This window comes from Oncorhynchus mykiss, chromosome 12 (genome assembly GCF_013265735.2).
Source record: "Oncorhynchus mykiss isolate Arlee chromosome 12, USDA_OmykA_1.1, whole genome shotgun sequence".
NCBI lineage: Eukaryota > Metazoa > Chordata > Actinopteri > Salmoniformes > Salmonidae > Oncorhynchus > Oncorhynchus mykiss.
This window is the reverse complement of record NC_048576.1, coordinates 75,026,697-75,038,004: the sequence shown is the minus strand read 5'-3', so window position 1 is coordinate 75,038,004 and position 11,308 is coordinate 75,026,697. Positions and strand designations below refer to the sequence as shown.

Genomic DNA, 11,308 nt, shown 5'->3' with positions numbered 1-11,308 from the left:
TGTTTATTATATAATTAAGTCTATGATTTGATAGAGCAGTCTGACTGATGGTAGGCAGCAGCAGGCTCATAAGCATTCATTCAAACTTTACTGTGTTTTCCAGCAGCTCTTAGCAATGCTTGCTTTACAGCGCTGTTTATGACTCAAGCCTATCAACTCCTGAGATTGGGCTGGCAATACTAAAGTGCCTATTAGAACATCCAATAGTCAAAGGTATATGAAATACAAAAATGGTATATAGAGAGAAATAGTCAACGTGTCAAAATTCCTATAATAACTACATCCTAAAACTTCTTAACTGGGAATATTGAAGAACTGGGAATATTGAAGCACCAGCTTTCATATGTTCTGAGCAAGGAACTTAAATGTTAGCCTTTTTACATGGCACATATTACACTTTTACTTTCTTTTTTTACTGTGTTTTTGCATTATTTAAACCAAATTGAGCATGTTTAATTATTTATTTGAGACTGAATAGATTTTATGTATTAAGTTAAAATAAAAGTGTTCATTGTTCATTCAGTACTGTTGTAATTGTCATTACTACAAATATATATATATATATATATATAAAATAATATACAGTGCCTTGCGAAAGTATTCGGCCCCCTTGAACTTTGCGACCTTTTGCCACATTTCAGGCTGCAAACATTAAGATATAAAACTATTTTTTTGTGAAGAATCAACAACAAGTGGGACACAATCATGAAGTGGAACGACATTTATTGGATATTTCAAACTTTTTTAACAAATCAAAAACTGAAAAATTGGGCGTGCAAAATTATTCAGCCCCCTTAAGTTAATACTTTGTAGCGCCACCTTTTGCTGCGATTACAGCTGTAAGTCGCTTGGGGTATGTCTCTATCAGTTTTGCACATCGAGAGACTGGAATTTTTTCTCATTCCTCCTTGCAAAACAGCTCGAGCTCAGTGAGGTTGGATGGAGAGCATTTGTGAATAGCAGTTTTCAGTTCTTTCCACAGATTCTCGATTGGATTCAGGTCTGGACTTTGACTTGGCCATTCTAACACCTGGATATGTTTATTTTTGAACCATTCCATTGTAGATTTTGCTTTATGTTTTGGATCATTGTCTTGTTGGAAGACAAATCTCCGTCCCAGTCTCAGGTCTTTTGCAGACTCCATCAGGTTTTCTTCCAGAATGGTCCTGTATTTGACTCCATCCATCTTCCCTGTCCCTGCTGAAGAAAAGCAGGCCCAAACCATGATGCTACCACCACCATGTTTGACAGTGGGGATGGTGTGTTCAGCTGTGTTGCTTTTACGCCAAACATAACGTTTTGCATTGTTGCCAAAAAGTTCAATTTTGGTTTCATCTGACCAGAGCACCTTCTTCCACATGCTTGATGTGTCTCCCAGGTGGCTTGTGGCAAACTTTAAACAACACTTTTTATGGATATCTTTAAGAAATGGCTTTCTTCTTGCCACTCTTCCATAAAGGCCAGATTTGTGCAATATTCAACTGATTGTTGTCCTATGGACAGAGTCTCCAACCTCAGCTGTAGATCTCTGCAGTTCATCCAGAGTGATCATGGGCCTCTTGGCTGCATCTCTGATCAGTCTTCTCCTTGTATGAGCTGAAAGTTTAGAGGGACGGCCAGGTCTTGGTAGATTTGCAGTGGTCTGATACTCCTTCCATTTCAATATTATCGCTTGCACAGTGCTCCTTGGGATGTTTAAAGCTTGGGAAATCTTTTTGTATCCAAATCCGGCTTTAAACTTCTTCACAACAGTATCTCGGACCTGCCTGGTGTGTTCCTTGTTCTTCATGATGCTCTCTGCGCTTTTAACGGACCTCTGAGACTATCACAGTGCAGGTGCATTTATACGGAGACTTGATTACACACAGGTGGATTGTATTTATCATCATTAGTCATTTAGGTCAACATTGGATCATTCAGAGATCCTCACTGAACTTCTGGAGAGAGTTTGCTGCACTGAAAGTAAAGGGGCTGAATAATTTTGCACGCCCAATTTTTCAGTTTTTGATTTGTTAAAAAAGTTTGAAATATCCAATAAATGTCGTTCCACTTCATGATTGTGTCCCACTTGTTGTTGATTCTTCACAAAAAAATACAGTTTTATATCTTTATGTTTGAAGCCTGAAATGTGGCAAAAGGTCGCAAAGTTCAAGGGGGCCGAATACTTTCGCAAGGCACTGTACATAATTTAAAAAAAACAACGGCCGATCTATCTGTATCGGATTTTTTTGGTCCTCCAATAAATTGGTATCGCCGTTGAAAAATCATAATCGGCCGTTGGATCGGCTAATAGGAATACAGTTCTACTGAACTACGGAGTGGTAGCAGGTCAATAAACATATTTCCGGGTATTCAGAGGTGTTGAGATGAAATGCTATTTTAAAATGTGAAGCCTTTCCTTCCTCTCCAGCTTGCTCTTCCTCTGAACTAGAGATGTTTCTGTACAGGCACAATGGTGATAAACACACACACAGAGTATGTCTGCTGTGAACTTTATACATTGAATGAGAGTATAAATGACAGTTCCCTTGCTTAAAGTTTGCATATGTGTGTGTCTCTTTGATTGTGTGTGTGTGTGTGTGTGTGCATGTAATAACATGTGTATTAGAGGTCAACCGATATATACTTCTGTGTATTGATTTTAAGAAAGGCATTGGTGTTTATGGTTAGGTACAGTCGTCCAACGATTGTGCTTTTTTCGCAAATGTGCTTTTGTTAAATCATCCCCCACTGTTGCATCGATTATATGCAACGCAGGACACGCTAGATAAACTAGTAATATCATCAACCATGTGTAGTTAACTAGTGATTATGATTGATTGATTTTTATAAGGTAAGTTTAATGCTAGCTAGCAACTTACCTTGGCTTCTACTGCATTCGCGTAACAGGCAGGCTCCTCGTGGAGTGCAATGAGAGGCAGGTGGTTAGAGCGTTGGACGAGTTAACCGTAAGGTTGCAAGATTGAATCCCAGAGCTGACAAGGTAAAAATCTGTCGTTCTGCCCCTGAACAAGGCAGTGAACCCACCGGTCCTAAGTTGTCATTGAAAATAAGAATGTGTTCTTAACTGACTTGCCTAGTTAAATAAAGGTGTAAAAAATAAAAATTAAATAAATATTTTAAAAATTAAAATCGGCGACCAAAAATAGAGATTTCCGATTGTTATGAAAACTTGAAAATCGGCCCTAATTAAATCGGCCATTGCGATTAATCGTTTCGACCTCTAATGTATATGTGCACAAAGTGAATATGGATTGCATACGTATCCATCCGTAACTCCAAGAAGAGTTCCATCCGATAATCTGAGGTGACACTTTCCCACGGGGCTGAATTCCAAAGAGGACAGGTTCACACACACAAGCGGATGGTGGAGCTTTGTAATGCTGTAAACAACCCTACAAATCTGCAATGCATCAACACCACACCAAAACTGAGACGCTACTTGTGTAGTCTGGCCATGCGTAACCTACTGAAAACTATAGGCATTCTAACGGACCACAATATTACAATGGTAGGTAGTCGGCATCAGAGTCAATACTACAACAGCAAAGTAAAATGCCAACCAAAAGGACTCAATCCTCCTAATCTGATCCTAGATCTGTGGATAAGGGCAACATCTACCTTTACCAATAGAGAAGGGGAATAACACTTTTACAACAGCAGCTCGTCTGGTCTTTACATACTGAATCATCTACTATACAAGTTTGAATCACTTACACATAAATCATGGAGACAGATCTGAATCATCTACTACACAAGTGTGAATCACCTATGCATGAATCATGGAGACAGATCTGAAACACAAATCTACAGGGGTACCAGTCGGTAAATTTTTGTGAGGGCTTACGACCCCTTTGCTACTGGCTGGGTGTGAGGAGGATAGGGTTGACGACATTGATAAACCAGTGAGCTAAGCGAGACTGGGCAAGATCGTATGCAGCCTCGGAGTCACGTGATACTGTGTAAAGCCTCGGCTGGGGAAAGGAAGGAGAGATGAGGTCTCTAATGACTATCAGTCACATGGAGGGCTGGGTGTAACATCAGTCACACACTGGGCCTCCTGGTGCAGAGTTCCATGCCAGAGTCTAGTGTCTGTTACTACTGAATTGGTTTAGAAGGGGAGACTCCTGGTGCAGGCTCTTTGGTGCAAGATTGTATCAGGGTGGAGACTGCCCAGAGAGGGTATTGTTAGCAGGGGAATAAGCTGTACTTAGTCCTCCCATTTTATGTAGCTTGCACTGACTCTCATGAAACCCATTATTTTACAATATAGTTTCTCTCTGTTGTAAACTGACTGCAGTGAGCAGTGCACTCCTATGTCCTCTCCTGTAGCTTGCTCATTTGGGGATTTGAGTGAGCTGTGCTATGATGACCTGCCAAGTTACATAAGGTGATCCCTGTGTTGAAGCAACACCTGGTGTTTGAGAAGCATTCAGCTCCTATAATCCCCATACTCCTCTACGTTGTCACTCATCATTCCAAGGGATCTATAGGTTCTACACACAAAGGTGGAAGGAAGGGTTCCCTAGCGAGAGACTGATGTGACGGATGGGAGAAGAGGAAGAGTAGTGAGGTTGTCTTACAGCTGAGCCCCTCAGTAGTGTTGCAGGCAGCCGCACAGTAGCCCCCCATCTTCCTGGCCTTGTTCCAGGGATGCTTTCTCTCCACAGGCAGCAGGGACTCTTGGGGGGGGGGGGGGGGGGGGGGGGGGAATTATGGGCAGTGGGCCAGAGCCTGTCAGCGGGCATGGGCAGGGAGACGGAGAGAGGGAACCATGGAGAGATGCAGATCAGGGAGGTGGAGAGAGGGAGAAGGGGAAGTGGAAGGAGGAGTGTGGACTGATAAGAGTGAGTGCTAAGGTAGATAAAAGCATTAGTGCCGGAGATTTGGCAGAGCAAATAAATAAAATAAAATGTCCCATAGTCTTACTACTCTGGTGGGTAGTAACACTGAATTACAAAAATCAACTCCATTAGCACAATCATTTAGAGGAGGATACGTCTTTGGATAAAAAAATGTGTGTTTGATTCAGACAATGTTAACATGGTGCATCTCCTCAATAACAGAAACAATTAGTAGAGCTGCATGTCTTGGTTGTAAATCATACCTGACAAGCTGCCGGCTTCAGCACCATCACTCCCAAAAGTGCTATTTAAAGAGGTAAACTAAATTCTGAGGAAAATAACCTCATAACCAAACAAAACAGGAAGTAATGAATGAACATGGTGAGGATGATGGGAGGGGACAGCCTGCCTAGTAACTAAGGTCCACAGCTGCAATGAAAATCTCTAATTTTGTCAATGTGCACAGCTTCCTTACATAACGCGTGGCTCTGCGCCTGATTGGTCTCGGTTGCATGAGCCTCTAAATTTGATTGGATTTCATTGACGCTGCTGACAAAAAAAGCTTGCAATTAGCAGGCGGTGCTGGGACAGACACAACGGTCTTGGCTGGCAATGACAGTCACCAGAGCCATTGAGCGGCGTTAGCCAGCAAACTTAGATTGCTGCAGCCGACACACACATCCCCTGGTCCCTTTCCATCATCCGCTTTCAAGGCTGCATCCATACAAGCTGCTTAGCCATAGCACACCGCGTGTCCCAGTGCTGTAGTCGTATGCTGCATTTTTGGAGAGGAATATATACAGTTGAAGTCAGAAGTTTACATACACTTAGGTTGGAGTCATTAAAACTCGTTTTTCAACCACTCCACAAATTTCTTTGTAACAAACTATAGTTTTGGCAAATCGGTTAAGACATCTACTTTGTGCATGACACAAGTCATTTTTCCAACAATTGTTTCACTTATAATTCACTGTATCACAATTCCAGTGGGTCAGAAGTTTACATACACTAAGTTGACTGTGTCTTTAAACAGCTTGGCAAATTACAGAAAATGATGTCATGGCTTTAGAAGCTTCTGATAGGCTAATTGACATCATTAGTGTCAAATGGATGGTGTCAAATGGAGGTGTACCTGTGGATGTATTTCAAGACCTACCTTCAATCTCAGTGCCTTTTTGCTTGGCATCATGGGAAAATCAAAAGAAATCAGCCAAGAACTCAGAAAAACAATTGTAGACCTCCACTGGGAGCAATGTTCAAACGCCTGAAGGTACCACGTTCATCTGTACAAACAATAGTACGCAAGTATAAACACCATGGACCCACTCAGCCGTCATACTGCTCAGGAAGGAGACTAGTTCTGTCTCCTAGAGATGTACTTTGGTTCAAAAAGTGCAAATCAATCCCAGAACAGCAAAGGACCTTGTGAAGATGCTGGAGGAAACAGGTACAAAAGTATCTATATCCACAGTAAAACGAGTCCTATATCAACATAACCTGAAAGGCCGCTCAGCAAGAAAGAAGCCACTGCTCCAAAACCGCCATAAAAAAGCCAGACTACGGTTTGCAACTGCACATGGGGACAAAGATCGTACTTTTTGGAGAAATGTCATCTGGTCTCATGAAACAAAAATAGAACTGTTTGGCCACAACGACCATTGTTATGTTTGGAGGAAAAGGGGGAGGCTTGCAAGCCAAAGAACACCATCCCAACCGTGAAGCACAGGGGTGGCAGCATCATGTTGTGCGGGTGCTTTGCTGCACGAGGGACTGGTGCACTTCACAAAATAGATGGCATCATGAGGATGGAAAATTATGTGGATATATTGAAGCAACATCTCAAGACAGTCAGGAAGTTAAAGCTTGGTCGCAAATGGGTCTTCCAAATGGACAATGACCCCAAGTACTTCCAAAGTTGTGGCACAAAGACCTAAGGCCAACAAAGTCAAGGTATTGGAGTGGCCATCACAAAGCCCTGACCTCAATCCTATAGAAAATGTGTGGGCAGAACTGAAAAAGAGTGTGTGAGCAAGGAGGCCTACAAACCGGACTCAGTTACACCAGCTCTGTCAGGAGGAATGAGCCAACATTCACCCAACTTATTGTGGGAAGCTTGTGGAAGGCTACCCGAAACGTTTGACCCAAGTTAAACAATTTAAAGGCAATGTTAACTAATTGAGTGTATGTAAACTGCTGACCCACTGGGAATGTGAAGAAATAAATCAAAGCTGAAATCACTCTACTATTATTCTGACATTTCACATTCTTAAAATAAAAGTGGTGATCCTAACTGATCTAAGACAGATAATTTTTACTAGGATTAAATGTCAGGAATTGTGAACAACTGAGTTTAAATGTATTTGGCTAAGGTGTATGTAAAATTCCGACTTCAACTGTAGTGGTATATAGTGAGTGACCAAACCTCTTCTGAATGGGTAGCGGAGGTGAGGCAGTTATTGTCTGACTCTTAACTTGAACACTGAGCTCTACAGCAGTGTAGAAATAGTAACTGAATACAGAACTGCCTTGGCTTGTTCCAGGAAACCCCGGGGATCTGCCTTAAAATCTACACGTGTTATGACATGTTCTAAATGTTTACCGCAGTCTGTTCAGGGTTGGAAGATTACGTTTTTTTTCCCTCGCTCTGCACACAATATCGCACAGTGTTGCAGTTGGCTGTCGCTAACGTCAGCTTTGATTGTTATCCAAGAGGTTGAGGAATCTGGAGGCAAGTAACCATCAATCCCAAGGTGACATCATGTGTTTTCCAGTGTCGCGAGATCGTTCATGTTTACTTGGCAAGTTGCTGGTGGCTTGGATTTCATTTATGCCAAACATATGCTGAGGATATCGAAAGGTTGCTGGATCGAATCACCAAGCAGACAACGTAAAAATCTGTCTTTCTGCCCCTGAGCAAGGCCGTTAACCCACTGTTCCCCGGCCGCCGATGACGTGGATGTCGATTAAGGTAGCCCTGCACCTCTCTGATTCAGAGGGGTTGGGTTAAATGCAGAAGACATATCAGTTGAATGCATTCAGTTGTACAACTGACTAGGTATTTCCCTTTCCCTTTCATTTGTGTACAGGTTGAAGGACAAAAAATATGTATTTGAAACCAACAAAATAACAAGGACATGGGAAGAGAGAATGCTAGTCATAAATGGTTTGCCAGAACTAGTGGGGGGGTATTTTATATAAATAACAAGAGAAAAGCAGCAACTGCATCCCAGGGAAATTTGAAACAGGCCATCCTTGGAGAGAAAAAGACTGCTTTACCAACTGTTGTGGTAGTTTGGTGTCACGTTAGATACTGTGTCACATAACAATCTTGTATTATAAATGCTCTTCGATGTTGGTAGGAGTACAGCATTAGGGTAAACAGCTGGCTATGATTGAGCCCCTAACATCTCAAGAGGGAAAATGATTAGACAGGAGTGCACCTCATCAACCCCAGGCTTGGTACAGAGCCCAAACACCTCTGGCTCTGTGTCCCCCCCACCTCATCGCCCCCTGCCTGCTACCCTCTGCCAGCCCACGACAAAACCACAGTGCATTGCCTTCTTCTGTTTGAATTGGATTCTGCGATCTCTCTCTATTTCAACAGTATTCCAAAAGTATTTTCTGCCTTAAGAGTAAAGCCAATGACTTCATTTTCAGGCCATTCAACATGAGACTTCTGTGGTACACAGTCATAGTATCTTGTGACCCCTAATAACCGTGTACTACCCTAATTAGCCCTCTATGGCCTTTCATAACTATCTGTGGTCTGACAAGACAAGTAACAGAGGAAATACAAAAATGTATTTCCGGTAAAAAAGATACCACAGGCTTTTAGCGCAATTACCATAACTACCCTGGATAAAGGGAGAGGTTATGAAACATGAAAACCATTTGTTCAGATTTAGAGTCTGGACTACACTTGCTGCTCTGAATGGACTAGCCCGTTTGCTGAATCACGTTTCTCATTCTGTTTGGATGGAATGGAGGAGCTCTTAACACACTGGGGTGGCACTGTTCCGAGGGTAAACATAGCGTAGAGCCGGACACTTTCCTCTCAGCGCTGGCTTTAGGAAGAAAAACATATACACCCGACGAGTAGTGGCCAAGATCTACCACACCTCCCCACTGAGGTGCAGAACACAGTCATGACTGAGGCTGCACGTTGCCACGAAGACAGCCTTTGCTATTAGCAACTTCAACAACTTACAGGGACATGGGATTTAATGTGAGGTACTATCGCTGGCTGGACCCCTGCCTTGAAAACCTTTCTGGCCCTTTAAATGGTGGTTATTAGCAACCTTTCAGCTCAATTGAAATAACAAAGTGTCAAGAGTGGACACAGTGTGGGCTTGTGTGGAACAGAGGGTCTCTTGACACTGTGGCATAGTTTAAAACACTTTGTTACTGTGTGTTTGGTTGGCTCAGGTTCTCTCAGGTCATTTTTATGAGCCTACAGAGCCTACTGCTACACTGTAGCAGAAATATACACCAGTGAATCTCGAGTCTTGAGGAAAAGCAACTCAGTTGATGAGAAAATAGTTTAAAAGTCCAATGGTGGTACAACTTTATTCCTTAAGCCATTGACAGTACGTTCCAACCTAGAGCACAATGTAACACATTTTACAAGTGATGCCTTTTAAGCATTCTAATACAGTTAAATAGTTAACACACACACACACATGGACACAGCGGTCTAAGGCACTGCATCTCAGTGCAAGAGGCTTCACTACAGTCCCTGGTTCGAATCCAGGCTGTATCACATTCGGCCGTGATTGGGAGTCCCATAGCGAGGCGCACAATTGGCCCAGCGTCATCCGGGGTAGGCCGTCATTGTAAATAAAAATGTGTTCTTAACTGACTTGCTTAGTTAAATAAAGGTCACACAGACAAAATGTATTTTGTTATTCTGTTGGCATTTACGCATGTCCCCATTACCAGTAAAACATCATCAAAACCTATTTATTTCACTTACTTGCTGTTTCGTTGTTAATTTGTTCCGTTGTTTCACTCTCAACCAGGATGTCATCATACATGTCAAGCAGTGACGTTTCAGCTCTGTCTGTCCATGGCCTGTCTTCCTTGGTGCGCACTGTCACTGTGTCTGTTTCCATCTTGTCCAGCTGTGTATGTAACATTTCACATAAACCCTGTTTCTTGTCTGCATCGAAGTAGCAGTCCATGTACATAGCATTGAGCATGGGGGCGACACTGTAAAGAGAGAATGCCACCGAATTGCTGGTTCACAGCCTGTCGGCAGTTTTGTTGAGCAGGCATTTTAATGCCATGAGAGAGGGTATTTCTTGAAGCTAATTGCAGTGACGCTATTACGGTGTAATTCCGGTAGGGCAACATCTGAAAAATAGCGCACTTAGTAGTGTGTACCGGTGCTCGACCAGTCAGCGAAAGCCAACATTACCCACAACAGAGAATGGTTGATTGTCAAGGGCAATTAATTCTATTATCTTGGCATTAATGGATTTCGCCTTTGAGTTGTCTCTCTGAAATGTCTTACTTTTTCAAATGACTGCTCACATCGTTGACTGCTCGATCCACACAGCAGACATTGTGGGCTAGGTTAGGAATGCTGTGTTGCACGTGTAGTACAACATTTTACGTGGCGTCATCACGTCCTGTACCTATGTTATATAGGTATGCACGTCAGCTTTGACATCGGTTTTGCACAGACGTTAAACTAGACAGAGCCGATAGCGATGTTGGCATCTTTAGCTAATATCGTCCGATTCCGATATGTTCACCGATATATTGTGCATCCCTAATTTTTACGTTGCTAACATTTTGAGCCTGTAGGAACTAATGTAATGAAACTGCAAAACTAAATTCACTATGCTGCAAAACATGTCCTTGGTCAGACAGTAATAGAATTGTGTAACTTACATTCATATAAAGTTTCTTCAAGTTAAAAGGAACTAATGATGGAAAACAACCCGTCTCCAGTTTCATGGGGACTGAAACCCTTTGCGAATGACCTCAAACCTTCGTTTCCGGGAGATGAGTAACTTGAGTAAGGGAAGAGAGTGTTTGGTGTGTACAGTATTGCTGACTCTGCACCGATTTTTAGAGACGTGAACATAACCAGCTGCATTCCAAAGACTTACTTTACCAAGCTTGACACGTCTCTACTGATCGTGTGGCACGCTCCACTCCAAGTCCCTGGAGAGGGTGCCATGGCTGTGTAGTCACAGGTATCTCGCTCTGAACTCAGCAGCAGCGCAATGCCTCCTGTACTGCGAGTCACGTTTTATCAACGTAAAAAAAGCTAGGCAGACGCCAACTTGTGAAAAGAGGCAAGTATAAGTGCTTAGGTTAATGACTTGGTTTATAGTGGCAAAAAAATACATCACTGGTAGATCTCAGTGACTTCAATAGCAGGCGATAACCACAGTAAGTCATATGTTATATTATTGAAGCACATAGTTAAACTGTGGGTGAGCAAGCTTTACACA

At 42.5% G+C, this 11,308-nt stretch overlaps 1 protein-coding gene across 4 annotated transcripts in view; it reads right to left on the bottom strand.

Annotated features, from left to right (window-relative positions):
* Positions 1-11,308, bottom strand: part of LOC110538388 (protein TANC2) — a 142,959-nt gene that overhangs the window by 64,991 nt on the left and 66,660 nt on the right. The gene's annotated exons all lie outside the window — the stretch shown is intronic.